We start from the raw sequence: 17,660 nt of genomic DNA, 5'->3' as shown, positions 1-17,660 counted from the left end.
TTTTTTTTTTAAAGATTTTATTTATTTATTTGAGAGAGAGAGAATGAGAGAGAGCACGTGAGAGGGGGGAGGGTCAGAGGGAGAAGCAGACTCCCTGCCAAGCAGGGAGCCCGATGCGGGACTCGATCCAGGGACTCCAGGATCATGACCTGAGCCGAAGGCAGTCGCTTAACCAACTGAGCCACCCAGGCGCCCCTCTATGTATTAACTTATATAATTCCTAAAACACCTCTATGTAATGAGGACATTGAGACCTGGACAACATAGCTGGCAAGTGGCAAAACTGGAAATCAAACCCCAGAAAACATGCTCATTATTATGAGGAAAAACAGGGTAAAACTCTGCTATTGTTTTGACTATTTCAGGTCCCTTGCAATTTCATATGAATTTTAGAATCACCTTTCAGTTTTTAGGAAGAAGTCAGTTGGGACTCTGAGAGGGAATTTTTTGCAACTCTAGATAAACATGAGGGGTATTGTCTTTTCAACAATGCATAACAATGCTTCTGATCCATAAACACATGAACATGGGATGTTTTCCCATGTATTTAGATCTTCTTTAGTTTCTTCTAACAAATATTTTGTATTTTGCAGACTATAAACTTTGAACTTTTTTTTGGTTAAATGTATTCCTAAGTATTTTATGTGTCTTTGACGTTAATGTAAATGGGGTTGTTTACTTAATTTCATTTTTAAATTGTCTGTGATTCTTAACACTGTACTCCTTGTATACTTACCTAAGTTTGTATCTTATTTCTCCATACTAGTCCATAAGTATCTTAAGGACAGTTTACGCTTGATTTATCTTTGTATCCCACAGAATGTTCAACAGAATACCTTGCATATACATAGTTTTTCATAAGTAACAATATGAATTGTAATAATATATGATAAATAATAGATGAATTTAAAATTAATACCACAAGTTCATGAGAACTCGGAACTTGTTTCAAATAAGCTATAAGTCTCTTTTCTTGACCATCTGTTTCTTTGGAAATTTGTTATGAATCAAATGTCAGGTACCTTTCTGATATTCAATATGTGAACTAGTTTGGGATATTATATAATATTGTTTTTTTCACAGAGATTATTTTGCCTAAACATGACTTATATGGTTGAATTACATAACTCTTAGTCACCAGAACAGCGGCTGGCTAAAAATATAAAGGCTGCTAGAGATGGCCATATACTTTCTAGGAATGACTCAGTCTAGTTAGAGGCACACAAAGGGTTGTTCTTTATTGTAAGTTATTAAATTATAAAATCCAATGATGAATAGGTTATAATTGGCTTCTACAATTTTCAATGTCTTTAACTCCATCTTCATCTCTATTCAAGGGGCCTTCACAGATTCAACTTTTGTCTTTGCATCAATGGCCCTCTGGTTTACACCCCTTTCATAAACTTAAGCACCAGATAATTTAAATATCAATTAGAAATCTTTATGGAGATGTACTGTACTTTATGGAGATGTATGTACATCATGCATAACGGAGAACTAATTATCATCACTTTTCATCTGTTCCTGCTTCTGCATTCTCTCTCTTAGGTAGCAATGTTTGCATTTGCCCAGTCTCTCAATGCTGAAAGCCTGGAATCATCCTTGGCACCCTTGCTCCTTCATCTCATCCATCACCAAATCCTACAGATTAGTATACTGGCTCAACACCTGTACAAGTCATTCATTCTGTTGACTTCCACTACTATAGTTTCAGGGCAGGAAGTCATCGAACATCACTGAGACCACTTCCATAGCCTCCAGGGGGTTCCCTGCTGATCTCCCTGTGTGCATCTGTCCTCTTTGCTGGCATTTGAGTTATCTTTCCAAAATTCAAATCTGATACACTCTCTCTCCTTTTCAAAAGCTCTTTAACACCTTAAAATCTCTCTCACCTAATACCTATCAAATTTGATCTTGCATTTCATTGGTTTGCTAACAAATAAATGATCAAATTCTTCTCAAACATTACTTTATAAATATGTCTAAATATGTTTAACTCTAATTAACATAGGAAAGAAGAATTTAAATTGTCTAAAATAAATCTTAAATTAGTTCTTCTTTTATCAAGTTATGCTGGAGGATAAAACAAATTTCCTGTGTATATAATTTAGCAGTATGACTGAGTCAGTTGCAATTTAACAAGAGAAGTTACCTTCTAAGAGGTAAGTCTTTTTGTTCTAGCAATGACTTTATTTTAGTTATAAAAAATGAAATAAAAATACACTACTTAAAAGACAGAGACTTGCTGAGTGGATAAAAAAAAAAAAAAAGGAAAAGAAGGCCCAACTATATGTTATCTACAAGAAACCCATTTTAAGTATAAAGATACATGTAGATTAAAAGTAAAAAGGTTGGAGGATGATATGCCATGTTAACACTAATCAAAAGAAACCTGGAGTAGCTATATTTATTTCAAGCAAAGCACACAGTAAGGAAGACTATCAGAGATAAGTAAAAAGTAAAGTAAAGACATTAAATAATAATAAAGGGGTAAATTCTTTAGGAAGACATAACAATCTTTAATGTGTATGCCTAACCATAGCATCAAAATTTGTGAAGCAAAAACTGGTAAACAGCAAGAAATAGATAAAACCACTATTATAGTTGTAGACTTCAACACCCCTCTATCAGTAATTGACAGATTCAGCAGGCAGAAAATCAATAAGCATATAGTTCAACTGAAAAGCACTATAAAAACTGGACCTAATTGACATTTATAAAATACTTCATCCAACAACAGCATGATACACATTTTTTTGCAAGCTCACATAGAATATTTACCACGTTCTAACATATTCTGGGTCATAAAACATTTTAACAAACTTTTAGCAAATAGAAATCATGTGAAGTATGTTCCCAAATTAAAACATAACTAAACTGGAAATCAATAATAGAACAATAGATGGAATATTTGGAGATTAAACAACATTTTAGGTAACATACAGGTACAAAAAAATGTTTAGATAACATACAGGAAAATTTAAAAGGAAAAAAACTAAATGAAAAGAAAATACACATTAACAAAATTTGTTGGACATAGTGAAAGCAGAGCTTAGTATATGCATTAAATGCATATATTAGAAAAGAAAAAAATCTAAGTCAATCATTTAAGCTCCCACATTAGGAAAATAGAAAAGAGAGAATAAATTAATATTAAATTAATCAGAAGAAAAGAAATAATGAAAATTAGAAAAGCAATTTAAAACAAGAAATTAATAGAAAAAATCAGTGATACCAAAATCTGGTTCTTTGAAAAGATCAGTAAAATTGGTAAACTTTTCTCTAGCCAGGCTAACCAAGAAAATACGAAAGATGCAAATTACTAATATTAGAAATAAAAGAGAGGTCACCACTACTAATCCCATGCATATTAAAAGGATAATAAAGGAATATTATTGTGTTGTTTAATTTTATGTCAGCATGGCTAGGCTGTCGTACCCAGCTATTTGGTCAAACAACAGTGTAGATGTGGCTGTGAAGTTATTTAAATCAATAGACTATGAGGAAAACAGTTTACCCTTCATGATGTGGGTGATCCTCATTTGTATGGACTGAATGTTTGTGTTCTACAAAAATTCATATATTTAAGCCCTTAACCTCAAGTGTAATAGTCTTAGGAGGTGGGACTTTGGAAGGTAATTAGGTTTAGATGAGATCACGAGGGTGGAACCCCCATGATAGGATTAGTGCCCTTGAAGCAGAAGAGACACCAGAACTTTCTCTCTCCATCATATGAGTACACAGTAAGAAGATGGCTCTCTGCAAGCCAGGAGAAGGGTTTTCACCAGGAACCAAATTGACTGACATCATTCAGGCACCTTGATTTTGGACTCCCCAGCCTCTGGAACTGTGAGAAATAAACATCTGTTGTTTAAGCCACCCAGTCTGTGGTATTTTGTTATAGCAACCTGAGCAGACTAAGACATCATTCAATCATTTGAAGGCTGTAAGATAAAAGACTGAATTCTCCCAAGGAAGAAGGAATTCTGCCTTCAGACTCAAGACTACAACATCAACCTCCTTGGGCTTCATTGGCCTATCTTACAGATTTTGAACTTGCCAACCCCCACAATCAAATGAGCCAATTCCTTAAAATACACCCCCCCACTTCTCTCTCCCTGTTTTTCTCCTTCTCTCTCTCTCTCTCTATATATATGCATATATATTTATTTATAAATTTATTTAAAGATCTCTCTCTATATTATATATTATATATACATATATATAATATATATAAATTCCTATTGATGGTTCTGTTTCTCTGGAGAACCCTGACTAATACAATTATGAACAACTCTGTAGACACACGTTTGATAATTTAGATGAATGCAGCAATTCCTTAAAAGACAGAAATGATCAAAAGTCACATAAGAAGAGATAGATGATCTGGATAGGACTACATTTATTAAAGAGATTGAATCAAAAATTAATAACTATTCAAAATCCAAAGTGCCAGGTCCAGATGGTTTCACTTGTGAATTCTACCAAACATTTAAGCAAGAAAGTATATCAGTTCTCTACAAACTCTTTCAAAAACAGAGGGAATACTTACCAACTCATTCTGTGAGGTCAGGATCACCCTAATACCAAAATCTGACCATGGCACTGTAATAGAGGAAAGCTCCAGGTGAATACTTCTATGAACATAGGGGGAAAAAAATCTTAACAAAATATTAGCAAATGAAATCCTATGATGTATTAAAAAAATTATACATCGTGACTAAGTGTAATTATTCCAAGTATGCAAGGTTGGGTCAACATTTGAAAATCAATTAATGTAATTTATAACATCAACAAGCTAAAAAATAAATCATATGATCATAGCAATAGATGCAGAAAAAGGATTTGACAAAATCCAACAGGGATTCATTACAAACACTCTCAGCAAACTATGGATAGAGAATAATTTAAGCACACTGATAAAATTCACTTATAAAAATCCTACAAGTAACATATTTAATGGTGAAAAACCAGATACTTTCCCTTGAGATTAAGAACAAGTTAACAATGTACCCCTCTTATCAGTCCTATTCAACATCATTCAGGAAGTCCTAGCTAATTCAACAAAACTAAAAGAGGAAATAAAATATATTCAGAAGAATTGAAATGGTTTTTGTTTCCTGGTGACATGGTTGTCTTCACAGAAAATCCAAAGTAACCAAAAGAACTCCTGGAACTAATAAGCAGTTATAGCAAGGTTGCAGGTTACAAAAAGACAAAAGAAAATTGCTTTTTGTATACCAATAGTAAACAATTGCATTTGAAATTATACCATTTATATAAGCATCAAAAAATGAAATAATCATGGATAAATAAAATATGTACAACATATGAGAAAAACTGTAAAACCCTAGTGAAAGAAGTCAAAGAAGAACCAAATAAATGGAGAGATATTTCAAGTTCATGGATAGGAAGCCTTAATGTTGTTAAGATGTCAATTCTTCAAACTTGATCAAAGCAGTTTCAACCAAAATACAAGAAGTTATTCTGTGGATATCAACAACCTGATTCTAAATTCACATGGAATATCAAAAGACCCAGAAAGGCCAACAAAATATTGAAAAGGAAAGCAAAGAGTGCTGACATTGCCCAAACTCAAGACTTATAAAGCTAGAGTAATCAAAGAAGTGTGATATTGGTGAAGTAATTGACAAATCAATAGAACAGAATAGACAGTCCAAAAGAGACCAACATTAATATAGTGAACTGGTTTTTGACAGAAGATGAAAGCCAATTCAATTGGAGAAAGGATAGTCTTTGCAACAAATAGTGCTGGAACACCTGAACATCTACATACGATAGACCGTATAGTTTTCACAAAAATTGATTCAAAATAGATCATAGATCTAAATGTAAAATGCCAAACTATAAAACTCATAGAAAATAAAATAGGAATAAAATCTAGGTAACCTTGAATTTGGTGATAACCTTTTAGATACAACACTCAATAGTACAATACATGAAATAAAAAAATAAGATTGGACTACATTAAAATTAAAACTGCTCTGAGAGGTGGTGCCTGGGTGGCTCAGTTGGTTGAGTCTGGCTCTTGGTTTCAGCTCAGGTCATGATCTCCGGGTCCTGGGATTGAGCCCTGTGTCAGGCTCTGTGCTCAGTAGGCAGTCTGCTTGAGATTCTCTCTCTCCCCCTCTCTCCCCCCCACCCCCCCTCTCTAAAATAAATAAATAAATCTTAAACAAAACCAACCAACCAACCAAACAAAAACCCCCAGAAAACTCCGCTCTGAGAAAGACACTGTTAAGAGAATGAAAAAACAATCCACAGACTGGGAGAAAATATTGGCAAAGCACATATCTGATAAAGGACTTGTATTCAAAATATCCCCCAAAAAACTATTTAAACTCAACAACAACAAAAGAAACAATCTAATAAAAAATGGGCAAATACCTGAATAGACACCTCACCAAAGAAGACATACACATAGGAAATAAACATATGAGAAGATGCTCAAGGTCATATGTCATCAGGGAATTGTAAATTAAAAGTGAGGTAGCACTACACGTCTGATGAATGACTAAAATCTGTCATAACTAAAATGACTAAAAACAGTCACACATCAAATTCTGACAGGCATGTAGAGCAACAAGTGTTCTCATTCATTGCCAATGGGAATGCAAAATGGTGCAGCCATTTTGGAAGACAGTTTGGCAGTTTCTTAGAGTTAAACATAGTCATACCATGTAATCACGATTCTAGGTATTTATCCAAATGAGTTGAAAACGAATGTCCACACTAAAACTGTTATGCTAATGTTTATAAAGGTGTTATTTATTCACAATTGCCCCAAAGGGAAGCGACCACCTCATTCTTCAAGAGGTGAATGGATAAACAAAATGTGGCACATCCATTCAGTGGGATATAATCAGTGATAAAAAGAAATGAGCTCTCAAGCCACAAAAGGACATGAAGGTATCTTAAGTGCATATTGTGTGAAAGAATTCAGTCTACAGGGCTACATACCATATGATTCCAACTATATGACATTCTAGAAATGGCAAAACTATGGAGAAAGTAAAAAGATCAGTGGTTGCCGGGGGTTGGGTAGGGAGGAAGGTGGGAATGAATCAGTGGTGCACAGAGTAATTTTATAGCAGTGAAGCTATTTTCTATATGACACTCTAATAATGAATACATGACATACATTTGTCAAAACCCATAGAACTTCATAGCACAAAGAGTGAACCCTAATGTAAACTATGAACTTAAGATGATAATAATGTAACAATATTGATTCATGAACTGTAACAAAAATACCACATTAGGGCGCTTGGGTGGCTCAGTTGGTTAAGCGACTGCCTTCAGCTCAGGTCATGATCCCAGGGTCCTGGGATCGAGTCCCGCATCGGGCTCCCTGCTCTGCGGGGAGCCTGCTTCTCCCTCTCCCACTCCCCCTGCTTGTGTTCCCTCTCTCGCTGTGTCTCTCTGTCAAATAAATAAATAAAATCTTTAAAAAAAAAATACCACATTAATGCAAGACATTAATAAAGGGGAAGCAATGAATTGATTGAGGGGATATATTTGAACTGTGTCCTTTTTTCAAGTTTTTCTGTAAGCCTGAAACTGTTTTTTAAAATAAAGTCTATTAAAACAAAGTAAAATTCATTCATTCATTCATTAAAAAATAAAAGAAGCCTACCAGTACATATTTTATGGCTCCATAAATTCTCCAAATCCAAAATCTCTTGGTATGTACAAATAGTCACTAGGGAGGAAATAATTATATTTCCATAAATAGTTTCCTGGGCAGAATGAGATTAAGAACCCAGCCTCTTATTTGTTGAGGCCCCATGATAATCAGATTCTTTATGAAAGACTAAATTGTTCCTATCTGGTATCTATTGAGAGGAAGGATTCATTATGAGAGAAAGGAGTTTTGACTGGTTCCCTAGACTCAACACTAACAAGATACTTGCTTTTGTTCAAGATATTTGTTGGAGAAAGTTTACTCTGGAAAAGAGTGTAAGGATTGGCATCACTTTTAGATCTGAGTGCCCTGCCATTGTAGATGTCTTTGGAGACAATGCTGGGCATACAAGTTTGAATTAAATAATTATGAATTTGGGACCTCAGGCCTGTGCCTGAGCTTATACACATATCTGGACCAGCAAGAACATTAGACTACATTGCACTGTTTTTTTTGGGTGATACCTTATATCTGCAACAGAAATTAAAACAGAAAGAAAAAGCATAAGCAGAAATCTGTGGATGGATCACATAGTGCTGTTTTGTTTACATGGCATATGAAAGAAAATTTTAGACTGTTTGCACAGAATAAACTCTCTACATTCTTGGCTAATTCAGAAAACTGAAAAGAGAGAATCTAATAAGTGGAAATAAAGCGAGTTTAATTGGAAAATTTGTAAGGATGTGACATTAGGAGTACTCTCAATCTGTTGAAGCATGTCATTTCTGTTTTGAAAACTATGATCTCATTACAATGAAGAAATGATATAACATATGTTCTGGCCTTCATAGTGGGCTTTAACATACTGTTTTAGATGACCACACAATAGAGTGTAAAGGTATATGTATCATTGGTATTCATGATTTTGAATGTACTGCCAGCGTGATATGACAGATTGAAGCCCACTGAAATGAGCTGAAGTTGGGTACCTAAAACTGTACAAAAGTATAAAATAGAGAATCAAACTAATGAAAAGACACTTCTTTATGCAAAAAAAAAAAAAAAGTCATTGAAAACTGGCAGCCCCCAAATGAGAAAGATCTTTCAGGAACCCACATGACTAACAGCATGTCCTAAAACAACACCCTTTCAAAAATAATAATATAGGTGGTATAGTGGTTTGAATGGTGGCACCCCAATTGCTCTGTGTACCTGAGACCTATGAATATGACCTTATTTGAAAAAAGGGTGTTTGCAGATATAATTAAGAATCTCAAGATGAGATCAACCTGGATTAGGTGGGCCCTAATTCTAGTGACAAGGGTCCTTAGAAGTGATGAGCAGGAGAAGAGACACAGAGGAAAAGCCATGTGAAGACAGACAGAGATTGGAGTTACATAGTTACAAGCTAAGGAATGCCAAGGATGGCTGGCAGCCTCCAAAATCTAGGCATAGAACTCTGCCAATACCTTGATTTTGGATTTAGGCCTCCAGAAAATATATTTTTGTTGTTTCAAGCCACCCAGTTTGTGGACATTTGTTATGGCAGCTATAGAAAACTCATATAGATGGTGGCAAAAGTGGACAAAATTCTGAAAAAGAGCTCACTAATGCTCCATTTTGGAGAAAGACAGTGGAAATGTCTGCTGGGGAAAGGCAAGTGAAGCGGACAAATCACTTCCTGAATATTCTACTCTCTATCAATGCTTTCCTCTTAATAGGAATGGAACCTTGAAGGCCAAGTGACCACTCTCTCCCCAAGAAAAGCAGCTCACCAAACACCACAATGGACTTGAAAAAGTTATTATGGAATAGACAATACCATGACCTCATCTAGAAGTGCAGGAAAGAGACAATGTTCTCTGATAGGTGAGAAGAAACATATGGGGTCAAATAAATATCAGCACAGAGTGGTCCCCTGTAAACTAAAGATGAAAAAAACATGGCAACCATGCATAAACACCCCAGACAATAATAAGTCAATTTATGGATCACTGCTCCTACAAAAGAAAACCCATCAAATGGAAGAGTAAAATAACCTATGATAAAGGAAAAATTTTCCCAAAATGGATAAAGAAAATGGAATTAACAAAATTAAGGGGCACATCATGGAGCCGCCTGGGTGGTGCAGTCGTTTAAGCATTCAACTCTTGGTTTTGACTCAGGTCATGATCTCAGGGTAATGAGACTGGCCCCGTGTTGGGCTCTGTGCTCAGCGCTGAGTCTGCTTAAGACACTCTTCCTCTGCTCCTCTATCCACTCAGTATTAACTGCCTTTTCATTTACGTGTTCTTAGTGCAAGAACTACATTTTAACAATCTTCAAATTTTCCATTGTATTTTCTTATGATCAAAACTTATTGAATGACATTATCACTAGTCACATACTCCTAAACTTTCAGAGGACATCAGCTGCCATATGTAAGCTCTGAATGCTGAAATAATCCATCTTTCTGTGTGCTTCCCATTTCCCATTTATTTTATACGAGCTATATGAGTTACATTTTGAAAGCCCAGATCTCATTCTGCCATTCTGAAGCTTAACAGTCTTCAATGGCTCCCTATCACCTAGTCCTAGAAAACCAAGTCGACATTCCTCAAGTTGGCATATAAGGCTTTCCAAGATCTGATCACAGCCTAACTTCTAAACTTTCTACACTCATATCTTCACCTAAGCTTAATCCACAAAGGGCCACTGACTTTTTTTTTCCCTCAGGTTACATTTTTTAAATTTTATTATGTTATGTTAATCACCATACATTACATCATTAGTTTTTGATGTAGTGTTCCACGATTCATTGTTTGCGTATAACACCCAGTGCTCCATTCAGTACGTGCCCTCTTTAATACCCATCACCAAGCTAACCCATCCCCCCACCCCCCTCCCCTCTGGAACCCTCAGTTTGTTTCTCAGAGTCCATAGTCTTTCATGGTTCATCTCCCCCTCCGATTGACTTTTAATACAATTCCCAAGCTCCCAATATTGAATTCGTTGCTTTCTCTAAACATTCTTAACTATGATTATCAGCATTATCTCCTTGTGTTGTAATTTTTTTAATTTAATTTTATTATGTTATGCTAGTCACCATACAATACATCATTAGTTTTTGATGTAGTGATCCACGATTCATTGTTTTCGTATAACACCCAGTGCTCCATGCAGTCCCTTGTGTTGTAATTTTTGAAGAGTTGATCTTTCTTTCAAAACTGTGAACTTCACAGGATTAGAACCCAGTCTGGAAGGCTGGTCTTTTTATACTCATGTTCAATACCTAACAGCTTACACATAACCACTAACACATAATTCATAAATGCATACAGTATTGCATTGAAAACCTTGGACTCCAAGCTTGATTCAAGTAGTCCTCTATTCTCTTTCATTTGCCTCCGTAAGACTTCCCATTTTTCAAAGCCCTATTAAAACTGTAATTTTCCCTTCAGTCACTAGAGTTCTTAGAGAGTATATGATCCATCTTTGAGTTGGCAGATTTCAATTGTCAGATGCTTAGCAAATGTTTACTTGAACCATTAAGGAACAGAAGTTGAGATTTACACAGATCTGGAGAACTGATTGCAAACCTACCAATGTAGGCACTTGATCATTTTGGGAGATTTTAATCACTCACCAATCTTAAGGTTAATAAGCAGTGATGATTATATACTATCTTACACATATGACAGTCAGCAATTAAAAATGTGCCAAATATGAATTTGTAATCATCAATGCTACATACTTTACTTTCTAACTGCCTTACTACTTGCCTGAACTTTATGTATCACTTTCAACTTAAGGACTCATAGAATTTTATTAATGAGAGAATATGAGTGACCAAGTACTAGATTGACTATATTAGATGAGCTGAAGGAAAGGTAGACTCTCTAGCTCCATCCATGCCATTGCAAACGGCAAGATTTCATTCTTTTTTATGGCTGAGTAGTATTCCATTGTGTATGGTATATATACCACATCTTCTTTATCCATTCATTAGTTCATGGACATTTGGGCTCCTTCCATAATTTGGCTATTGCTGATAATGTTGTTATAAACATCAGGGTGCATGTATCCCTTTGAATTAGTATTTTTGTATTCTTTGGGTAAATACCTAGTAGTACAATGGCTGGATCGTAGGGCAGTTCTATTTTTTTTAAAGATTTATTTATTTATTTATTTGAGTGGGGGCAGAGAGAGAGGGAGAGAGAGAATCTCAAGCAGACTCCGTGTTGAGCAAGAGCCCGACACGGGGCTCAATCCCACGACCCTGAGATCATGACCTGAGCCGAAATCAAGTCAGACGCTCAACTGACTGAGCCACCCAGGCACCCCAGGACAGTTCTATTTTTAACTTTTTTTTTTTTTAAGGATTTTATTTATTTATTTGACAGAGAGAGTCACAGCGAGAGAGGGAACACAAGCAGGGGGAGTAGGAGAGAGAGAAGCAGGCTTCCCGCGGAGCAGGGAGCCCGATGCGGGGCTCGATCCCAGGACTCTGGGATCATGACCTGAGCCGAAGGCAGATGCTTAACGACTGAGCCACCCAGGCGCCCCCTATTTTTAACTTTTTTGATGAACTTCCATAATGATTTCCAGATTGGCTGCACCAGTTAGAACTCCCACCAACAGTGCCCTTTCCTCCTCATTCTCGAAACATCTGTTGTTTCCTGTGTTGTTAATTTTAGCCAATCTGACTGGTGTGATGTGATATCCCATTGTAGTTTTGACTTGTATTTCCCTGATGATGAGTGATGTTGAGCATCTTTTCGTCTATTAGCCATCTGTGTATTTTCTTTGGAAAAATGTCTATTCATGTCTTCTGCCCATATTTTAACTGGATAATTTATTTTTTGGGTGTTGAGTTTTATAAGTTCTTTATATATTTTGTTTATATATATATTTCAAATATTTTATTTATTCATTTGAGACACAGAGGTACGGAGAGAGAGAGCATGAGCGTGGGGAGAGGCAGAGGGAGAGGGAGAACCAGGCTCCCCGCTGAGCCAGGAGCCTGATGTGGGGCTTGATCCCAGGACCCTGGAATCATGACCTGAGCCAAAGGTAGACGCTTAACCATCTGAGCCACCCAGGGGCCCCAGTTCTCTATATATTTTGGATACTAACCCTTAATCAGATATGTCATTTGCAAATATTTTCTCCCATTCCATAAATTGCCTTTTAGTTTTGTTGATTATTTCCTTCACTGCGCAGGAGCTTTTTATTTTGATGAAGTCCCAAGAGTTAATTCTTGCTTTTGTTTCCCTTGCCTCCAGAGACATACCTAGTAAGAAGTTGCTATGGCCGATGTCAAAGAGGTTACTGCCTGTGTTCTCCTCTAGGATTTTGATGGATTCCTGTCTCACATTTAGGTCTTTCAGCCCTTTTGAATTTATTTTTGTGTATTTTGTAAGAAAGTGGTCCAGTTTCATTCTTTTGCATGTTGCCGTCCACTTTTCCCAGCAGCATTCGTTGAAGAGACTATCTTTTTTCTATTGGATTGTTTGTTCTAGCTCTGTGAAAAATGTTAGTGGCATTTTGATAAGGATTGCACTAAATATGTAGATTGCTTTGGGTAGTATAGACATTTTAACAATATTTGTTCTTCTAGTCCATAAGCATGGAGTGTTTTTTCCATTTCTTTGTGTCATCTTCAATTTTTGCCACCAGTGTTTTATAATTTTCAGAATATAAAACTTACCTCTTTGGTTAGATTTATTCCTAGATGTCATATGGTTTTTGGTGTAATTGTAAATGGGATTGTTATTAAACGATCAATAAAAAACATTTGTATTGGGGCACCTGGGTGGCTCAGTCGTTAAGCGTCTGCCTTCAGCTCAGGTCATGATCCCAGGGTCCTGGGATCCAGCCCCGCATTGGGCTCCCTGCTCTGCGGGAAACCTGCTTCTCCGTCTCCCATTCCCCCGCTTGTGTTCCCTCTCTTGCTGTCTCTCTCTCTGTCAAAAAATAAATAAAAGCTTTAAAAAATAATAATAATCCAACAGTGAATACTTTGAAATGAACCCGTTTATGTCATGACTCACTGAACCCTGTGTGAATATTCAGTCTAAATCTGCCACTTGCTAGCTATGTGACATTGGATAAATTACTTAACCTTTTTATGTCTTCATTTCCTTATTCCTAAAATGGGGATAAAAATTAGTATCCACACTTCATTGGGTTATTATATGGATAACATGAATTAGTATATGTTCAGTTGATGAAACAATCCCTGGAACTTAGTAAGCATTCAATTAGTGATGGTTCTTAAAATCTTATTCATGTTAGAAATATTTCTGCAACAATGGCTTCTAAATTTCTATTTCACACCCTTAAGAACAGAAGCAAATAAAACCTTTAATATTTTAAAATGGCTATAAATTGCTTCATTTATGAGAGTGAAATTCTATTAAAATTCAAATGTGTAAGTGATGACTTTTCATTTAAAACTTAGAAATGAACCATTAATAACTGTAGTTTTCAAATTTGTATTTATCCACGATTTTTTTTTCAAATAAATCTTACATAGAACAGTGAGGCCTCGAGCCTTGAGTGTTCTGTATCATCTTATGCCTATTTTCAGTGGCCTCTGAGTCATTCCAGAAACCCCAGGATTACAGGGAACAGGGTGTTGGAAAACCACGGCTCAAGCTCAGTGTACTCATTTTACAAATGAGGTAATTCAAGGAGAGGCTAAATCTTGTCAGCACACTGTTACAGGGAGATTGTTGGTCTGGAAATAAAAATGCTTGGGTCAGAGTCCCAGCTTTGCTCCTTTGGCTTTGGGACTTTGAACAAGTCAGTTAACTGCTATAGGGCCTCGCTTTTATAATTCCTAAAACTAGAACTTTGGCTTGCATAATTTCTGAGGTCCCTTACTGCTGAAAAATTATTTAATGCCAATAGTGGAATGTTAGGATCCAACCACCCACACCTCTGTTTCAGTGTTCGTTTCATTGCATTGATGTAGGACTTCAGTCTATTTAGAAGAAACATAGAATGGTTGCCACGTATGAAACTTCTCTATCTCATAATAACATTCCTACACACCCAGAGTAGCATGTGCATAACTTTTGGATCTGTGGCACTATTACCAACTACAGGTGGATATGCCACCAGGTTTCAGTGATTATTCAGTGTCTGTACTTAATATTGCACATTGATATTTAGGGAAATCTGCCAATTGTTTAATCATAGAATTCCTGGAACACAGTTTATTATCTTCAAACTTAGATAACCACACTTTGATTAACATGAGTGAGTAAAATACCAAGTTATGTATCTAGGGTGTGTTGGTAATGCTGGAGAGGGGTCTCATGAATAGAAAATATATACTCACCTCCAAAAAAGGCATCCAATGCATATATAATTTTGCACAAGATAAAGAATGGGTTTAAAAACGAAGATTTATTCATTATCCTTTTGTAGTGTCCTCCTTTGTTCTGCATTCATAGAACTGTTAAGTATTTTTAATGAATGTTGCTGATTGTTTGATTTTTCTTATTTTGAGCCTCATCAGAAAAATTCTGTAGAGGTATTTCTACAAGTGGAAACCTACAAACACAAGTTTTCTTTTCTAACTCTTCTGCATAAAAAGCACTTTGGAGGCACTTTCATGATATTATTTTTAAATATTTGATAAGACAATCATTTTCAATGTTATTTTTGGACTGATCCTCTTTGTTTTTATTCCTGGTGTGCTCTCTATAGTAAATGATCATTAATATTAATTGTTAAAGCATTTAACTTTTTATTTCTGCTATTGTTTATGTACTGTGGAGACATATAATATTAAACATGCTATTTTTCTAAATGTAATTAAGTGAGTAGCAAAATGACAATATATTTAATTAGAGCTGCTTTACTTGGGCTACTCTTGGTTATAGGAAGGACTGAAACATTATTAGGAAAGTAACATTATTATACTTTGATAGCCTCAGAACTTTGGTTAATAAATTTATAGTTGTTAATTAATAGTACTATATATTTACCTTAGAATTTTAGCATAAAATTTAGTAGGAAACATATTTTGGCTATTAAGTATCTCCTGTTTCTTTAATACCAGAGCATAATTAATATATATTCATTGTCATAACAAAAAGTAAATACTAAAGCCAAAAAATTTCAGCTACTCTGCACCCCCCTGATTAACCCAGCAAAGTTGGGCAGTAGACAAAGGGAAGGCAAGGATACAGAGTTTGATAAGGATGTGCTTTTTTAGCCTTTGCATATACTTGGTATCTGTTCTCTTCTAAAAACCTCTCTATTGAGGATGAATTCTCAGAAATAGAGAAATCCAAAACATTAGACAAGACAAACATAGGTGAGTGTATATATATACTGTATTTTTCTTTCTCCTACATTTTTGGTAGAAAATATAGGACATGGTTACACATTTGGAGTTGATTAATTTATCATTTCTTTCACAGTGACTATTCCAAACTAAAGAATGCCTGTTTACCTATTAAGATATTTCCAAATATCTTGGAGTCTGGACCTTTATTCAGCGAGACTTACCCCAGTTGTGTATTTCCAGTGAGACAGAATTCTTACAGCCTTCCTTCTAATTCTTCTGTATTTCTCATGTAAATTATATCTACCTCCTCACACTGCATTTCTCTCATGATTTACATCTACCCACCACCTAATTTGCTTCCCCAGGCAAAGTAGATGAGCATCACAGTCAAGAATACAGTGTGAATACCTCCCCAACATGTACTAATCATCATAAGGCAGAGTTGAAATCATGCTCTATCCCTGCCCAACAACTTTCCATAGGTTACCACTCATTGGCTACTGAATGCGGAATTAATACCTTATCTGGGTATTTGGAAACCATTATCTGCTCCCAGTCTGATTTCTAGCCTAACTACCACTCCACATTGCCCCTTATACTCTCTATACCACAACCAAACTAAACTACTTACTGTTTTTCAAAGGAGCCCCAAATTTTTGTACCACCATTTTGTGCCTTTGCTCTGTGTTCTCTCATTCTGGAATTTTCTACTTCTCCTGTCTTTCTCCCCAAATAGTCACATACTCAAATTTAACCACTCTTTAATATCAAGCTCAGGTTATACTTCATTCATAAGACCAGTCAAAAGTAATCTGTTATAGCATTTTATCTTGACTACTATTAAGGCATTTATCATTCTATAATATATGCATAAAATATGAACATGCATGTATATCCAGTAAATTTTTTAAGTAGGTACATAAATGAATGTATAAGCAAACAAAAAAGATTATAAGACATATCATGTGGATAGGGTTCAGGATTCAGAAAAGAATATATTTTATTGGTTTTTGGCTAGAACTTATATTCTCAACTCTTCTATTAAACTTTGTTGATTAAAAATTTTTAATCAAGTTCACCTTACTTGGATGGCAACCTTGGTGAAGTAGAAAAAGCATGAGCTTTGTAACTGGGCCAACCTGTGTTTGTAGGCTAGCTCTGCCTATCACTAGCTTTCTCACTTGGTCTGTTTGTGACTCTGCTTTGTCTAGGATTCTGGGGTGTAATGGTGGTGGTGATTGTTGTTGTGTTGGGTATTGTTTGCACTATCAATCATTCTAGGAAGAGGACATGCCTGGGAGGATAGGAAATGTGACTGTGTTTTGTTTTTCTTTCTTTCTTTCTTTCTTTTTTAATCCAGGAGGAGGAACTCCCTCCTCTCTCTGGAACTGGAAATGAGTTGCTCTAAAAATCTCAGTTAAAAAAGTAGGGATCCGAAGGGGTACGTGCACCCCGATGTTTATAACAGCAATGTCCACAATAGCCAAACTGTGGAAAGAGCCAAGATGTCCATCGACAGATGAATGGATAAAGAAGATGTGGTATATATATATAATGGAATATTATGTAGCCATCAAAAGGAATGAGATCTTGCCATTTGCAACGACGTGGATGGAACTGGAGGGTATTATGTTGAGTGAAATAAGTCAAACAGAGAAAGACATGTATCATATGATCTCACTGATATGAGGAATTCTTAATCGCAGGAAACAAACTGAGTGTTGTTGGAGT

The 17,660-nt window shown here is 35.8% G+C and overlaps 1 protein-coding gene and 1 long non-coding RNA gene across 18 annotated transcripts in view; one reads left to right on the top strand and one right to left on the bottom strand.

Annotated features, from left to right (window-relative positions):
- The window catches only part of LOC145720924 (uncharacterized), a 157,405-nt gene that overhangs the window by 120,255 nt on the left and 19,490 nt on the right, over positions 1 to 17,660 (bottom strand). For 6 of the 17 annotated variants that reach the window (XR_014144249.1, XR_014144250.1, XR_014144251.1 and 3 more), the window contains exon 2: positions 4,549 to 4,605. The exons of 4 other annotated variants lie outside the window; for them this stretch is intronic. This is a non-coding gene — a long non-coding RNA (uncharacterized LOC145720924). Of the gene's footprint in view, positions 1 to 2,393; positions 3,848 to 4,548; positions 4,606 to 7,657; positions 15,236 to 17,660 lie in introns of those variants that run through there. 7 more of the 17 variants (XR_014144261.1, XR_014144258.1, XR_014144254.1 and 4 more) reach the window with 3 other exon arrangements.
- The window catches only part of IL7 (interleukin 7), a 47,510-nt gene that overhangs the window by 11,173 nt on the left and 18,677 nt on the right, over positions 1 to 17,660 (top strand). The window lies entirely within an intron of this gene.

This window comes from Leptonychotes weddellii, chromosome 4 (genome assembly GCF_054177405.1).
Source record: "Leptonychotes weddellii isolate Sample4059 chromosome 4, ASM5417740v2, whole genome shotgun sequence".
In the NCBI taxonomy this organism is placed as follows: domain Eukaryota; kingdom Metazoa; phylum Chordata; class Mammalia; order Carnivora; family Phocidae; genus Leptonychotes; species Leptonychotes weddellii.
The sequence above is the reverse complement of the archived record's forward strand: the minus strand, read 5'-3'. Positions and strand labels throughout refer to the sequence as shown.